The sequence below is a fragment of the Ascidiella aspersa genome, chromosome 5 (assembly GCF_963924565.1).
Source record: "Ascidiella aspersa chromosome 5, kaAscAspe10.2, whole genome shotgun sequence".
In the NCBI taxonomy this organism is placed as follows: domain Eukaryota; kingdom Metazoa; phylum Chordata; class Ascidiacea; order Phlebobranchia; family Ascidiidae; genus Ascidiella; species Ascidiella aspersa.
Genome location: NC_139451.1, coordinates 13,402,261 through 13,407,260, shown reverse-complemented (window position 1 = coordinate 13,407,260; position 5,000 = coordinate 13,402,261). Strand labels below are relative to the sequence as shown.

General features: G+C 58.5%; 2 non-coding genes and 1 pseudogene across 2 annotated transcripts; all 3 read left to right on the top strand.

Annotated features, from left to right (window-relative positions):
- The first annotated feature begins 227 nt into the window (after positions 1–227).
- Positions 228–2,038, top strand: LOC146144439 (small subunit ribosomal RNA). Its single transcript, XR_014500593.1, has one exon. It is a non-coding gene; the product is annotated as a small subunit ribosomal RNA (ribosomal RNA).
- A 247-nt stretch (positions 2,039–2,285) lies between these two features.
- Positions 2,286–2,439, top strand: LOC146144438 (5.8S ribosomal RNA). The gene has a single exon (XR_014498962.1). It is a non-coding gene; the product is annotated as a 5.8S ribosomal RNA (ribosomal RNA).
- Positions 2,440–2,710: 271 nt separating this feature from the next.
- LOC146144437 (large subunit ribosomal RNA) lies at positions 2,711–4,823 on the top strand (annotated as a pseudogene).
- Positions 4,824–5,000: the final 177 nt, after the last annotated feature.

Genomic DNA, 5,000 nt, shown 5'->3' with positions numbered 1-5,000 from the left:
GGCGTGCGTTGCGCTCGCGCCGGTGTTGGCGACGTGGCGGTCGAAAGGCCTGCCGACGAAGTCTTACTCCGGCGGGTGCGACGGGCGGTGACGGTTTTCTGAGTTCGGGCAGCCGAGCAAAGAACGAAATTTTAACGGAGAAGCCTTCGGGTTTCGCATCGACCGAGCGACGGCGCCGCATCAGCGGCACCTCCTTCGTCGGCCTTTCGGGGCTACGCTAAAGTAGCTACCTGGTTGATCCTGCCAGTAGTCATATGCTTGTCTCAAAGATTAAGCCATGCAAGTCTAAGTACGAGCTCTCGTACAGTGAAACTGCGAATGGCTCATTAAATCAGTTATGGTTCATTTGATCGTACGTTTTACGTGGTTAACTGTGGAAATGCTAGAGCTAATACATGCGTGAAGCGCCGACCTCGCGGGAGGCGTGCTTTTATCAGACCAAAAACCGACCGGGCTTCGGCCCGCAACCTTTGGTGACTCTGGATAACTTTGCGGATCGCACGGTCTCGCACCGGCGACGGATCATTCAAGTGTCTGCCCTATCAACTTTCGTCGGTACGGTACTGGCCTACCGAGGTTCTTACGGGTAACGGAGAATCAGGGTTCGATTCCGGAGAGGGAGCCTGAGAAACGGCTACCACATCCAAGGAAGGCAGCAGGCGCGCAAATTACCCATTCCCGACGCGGGGAGGTAGTGACGAAAAATAACAATACAGGACTCTAAACGAGGCCCTGTAATTGGAATGAGTACACTTTAAAACCTTTAACGAGTATCCATTGGAGGGCAAGTCTGGTGCCAGCAGCCGCGGTAATTCCAGCTCCAAAAGTGTATATTTAAGTTGTTGCGGTTAAAAAGCTCGTAGTTGGATTTTGGGCGCAGGCGGCCGGTCCGTCGCAAGGCGTGTACTGGCCGTCCTGGCCTCACCTCCGGTTCTCCGCCGGTGCCCTTGACTGAGTGTCGGCGGCGGCCGGAACGTTTACTTTGAAAAAATTAGAGTGTTCAAAGCAGGCGATTCGCCTGAATAATGGTGCATGGAATAATGGAATAGGACCTCGGTTCTATTTTGTTGGTTTTCGGAGCGCGAGGTAATGATTAAGAGGGACAGACGGGGGCATTCGTACTGTGCCGTTAGAGGTGAAATTCTTGGATCGGCGCAAGACGAACGACTGCGAAAGCATTTGCCAAGAATGTTTTCTTTAATCAAGAGCGAAAGTCAGAGGTTCGAAGACGATCAGATACCGTCCTAGTTCTGACTATAAACGATGCCAACTAGCGATCGGGGGGCGTTAGTTTTACGACCTCTCCGGCAGCTTGCGGGAAACCAAAGTCTTTGGGTTCCGGGGGAAGTATGGTTGCAAAGCTGAAACTTAAAGGAATTGACGGAAGGGCACCACCAGGAGTGGAGCCTGCGGCTTAATTTGACTCAACACGGGAAATCTCACCCGGCCCGGACACAGTGAGGATTGACAGATTGAGAGCTCTTTCTTGATTCTGTGGGTGGTGGTGCATGGCCGTTCTTAGTTGGTGGAGCGATTTGTCTGGTTAATTCCGATAACGAACGAGACTCTGGCTTGCTAACTAGTTACGCGACCCAATCGGTCGGCGTCTAACTTCTTAGAGGGACTAGTGGCGTTTAGCCACACGAGATTGAGCAATAACAGGTCTGTGATGCCCTTAGATGTTCGGGGCCGCACGCGCGCTACACTGACCGGATCAGCATGTGCTCGCCTTGGCCGACAGGTCTGGGTAACCCGCTGAACCCCGGTCGTGCTAGGGATAGGGAATTGCAATTATTTCCCTTGAACGAGGAATTCCCAGTAAGCGCGAGTCATTAGCTCGCGTTGATTACGTCCCTGCCCTTTGTACACACCGCCCGTCGCTACTACCGATTGAATGGTTTAGTGAGGTCCTCCGATTGGACCTGGCGCGGCCGGCAACGGTCGAGCCGGCGTCCGAGAAGACGATCTAACTTGATCATTTAGAGGAAGTAAAAGTCGTAACAAGGTTTCCGTAGGTGAACCTGCGGAAGGATCATTAACGGTCTCGCAAACGCTTCGGCGAACGCGAAACTCGGACAAGCGAGAGAAAAAGTCTTTGCTACCCGGCGCCCGACCCGCGAGGAGCGGCGCGCCGGCCGGCGATTCGGTCACCCGGTAATGTTTGCGCGTCGAGTGCCGCGGTGCCGCGCGCTCCGGCTTCAAGCGTCGGCCTGGCCGACCGCTCGGCGCGGTCTATTTTGTCACCCTATAGTGCGAGGCACTGTGCGAGCGAAACAATCGTGGATGGCTCTTGGCGGTGGATCACTCGGCTCGTGAGTCGATGAAGGACGCAGCTAGCTGCGTGAATTAGTGTGAATTGCAGGACACATTGAGCATCGACGTTCTGAACGCAAATTGCGGCCTCGGGTCAATCCCGGGGCCGCGCCCGCCTCAGGGTCGCGTTGCAAACGTTCCGCGCGGGGATTTCTCCGCGCGGCTGCTGCGGCGTCGGACGCGCGAGCGCCCGTCCCGCTCAAGACAGCACGGCACGATGCGCGACGATCGCGACCAGAATCCCGCGCGGCGGCGGCGAGTCGACCTCGAAGAGGCCAACGGCTGGCGGCTCAAGGGCGGGAATCGAGGTGCGCGGCGGCGCGCGGCGCCGACGGCGAGCGCGGAACGGGAAGAATAGTCCCGGTCCTTACTTTCGGCCTGAGGTCGGACGAGGCTACCCGCTGAATTTAAGCATATTACTAAGCGGAGGAAAAGAAACTAACGAGGATTCCCTCAGTAACGGCGAGTGAAGCGGGATGTGCCCATCGCCGAATCCGCGCGCTTTTGGAGTGCGCGGAATTGTGGCGTACGGAATTCGTCACGGCGCGCTTCGCCGGTCGCCCGCGTCCTTCTGATCGAGGCCTTTTCCCAGAGCGGGTGTCAGGCCCATGGCGGCGACAGGCGGGCGCGCTACGGCGTCTTCCCAGAGTCGGGTTGTTTGGGAATGCAGCCCAAAGCGGGTGGTAAACTCCATCTAAGGCTAAATACGGTCACGAGACCGATAGCGAACAAGTACCGTGAGGGAAAGTTGAAAAGCACTTTGAAGAGAGAGTTAAAGAGTACGTGAAACCGTCGAGAGGCAAACGGGAGGGCCTGTCGAGTCGCCCGGTCGCTTTCAGCCGGCCCCCTGTCGGCGACGTTGTCGTGCGGACCCTCACGGGCCGCCGGCGGCGCCGCCCGATCGGGGACCAGCGCACTAGCGCCGGGCGAAGGCCGCGACCGTCTGGACGGCGGCGAGAAGGCCGCGCGCAAGGTAACCCGGCCTCGGTCGGGTACTATAGGCGCGCGTGTCCGTCGGCCCGCCGTTCGGGCGAGGAGAGATCGCCGCGTCTGCCCTTCGGGGCCGAGCGCCCGGTGCCGGCTGGGGCGTCGTGGGTCGGGGACTGTTCTCAGTGCCCAGCCTCTTCGTCTCGGTCGCGCTTCCGGTGTCGTTTCGCGAGGCGCACGGGGTCCGCGGCTGAAGTCAGCCACCTTCCCGACCCGTCTTGAAACACGGACCAAGGAGTCTAACGTGAGCGCGAGCCACGGGGCAGTACGAAACCCATGGGCGCAGTGAAAGTGAATGTCGGCGCGGTCCGGCGGAGGTGAGACGTCGTCGTTCGCGGCGGCCGCATCACCGGCCGATCTCGTCCGCTTTGCCGGAGAGGTCGAGCGAGAGCGTTCGCGTTGGGACCCGAAAGATGGTGAACTATGCCTGAAGAGGTTGAAGCCAGAGGAAACTCTGGTGGAGGACCGTAGCGATTCTGACGTGCAAATCGATCGTCAAATTTGGGTATAGGGGCGAAAGACTAATCGAACCGTCTAGTAGCTGGTTCCCTCCGAAGTTTCCCTCAGGATAGCTGGCGCTCTGTCGCAGTTTTATCTGGTAAAGCGAATGATTAGAGGCCTTGGGGACGAAACGTCCTCAACCTATTCTCAAACTTTAAATTGGTAAGAAGCCCGACTCGCTTAATTGGAGCCGGGCATGGAATGCGAGTGCCAAGTGGGCCACTCTTGGTAAGCAGGACTGGCGATGCGGGATGAACCGAACGCCGGGTTAAGGCGCCCGACGCGACGCTCATCAGAGCCCACAAAAGGTGTTGGTTGATCTAGACAGCAGGACGGTGGCCATGGAAGTCGGAATCCGCTAAGGAGTGTGTAACAACTCACCTGCCGAATCAATCAGCCCTGAAAATGGATGGCGCTGGAGCGTCGGGCCTATACCCGGCCGTCGCGGCGGTACGAGCACACCGGTGCGCTAGGCCGCGACGAGTAGGAGGGCCGCGGCGGCGTGCGTCGAAGCCTAGGGCGCGAGCCCGGGTGGAGCAGCCGTCGGTGCAGATCTTGGTGGTAGTAGCAAATATTCAAATGAGAACTTTGAAGGCCGAAGTGGAGAAGGGTTCCATGTGAACAGCAGTTGAACATGGGTCAGTCGATCCTAAGGAATAGGCGAATGCCGTTCTGAAGCGGGGCGATGCTCGTCGTTGCCCCGGCGGACCGAAAGGGAATCGGGTTAATATTCCCGAACCTCGACGCGGAGATCGGCGCTTCGGCGCCTGGTGCGGCAACGCAAGCGAACTCGGAAACGTCGGCGTGGGTCCCGGGAAGAGTTCTCTTTTCTTGGTAAGGGTGCGGCGACCCTGGAATCGGTTTGCCCGGAGATAGGGACATGGGCCCCGCAAAGCACCACGTCTCTTGTGGTGTCCGGTGCGCTCGCGTCGACCCGTGAAAATCCGAGGGAGATGGTGTAAGTTTCGTGCGAGGTCGTACCCATATCCGCAGCAGGTCTCCGAGGTGAACAGCCTCTGGCCGATAGAACAATGTAGGTAAGGGAAGTCGGCAAACTAGATCCGTAACTTCGGGAAAAGGATTGGCTCTAAGGGCCGGGTCGGTCGGGCTGAGGCACGAAGCGGGCGACGGGACTGTACCGGACTGGGCGAACGCCTGCTCTCACGGGCGGGCGTGAGCCTGGACCTGTGTCGGTCTCT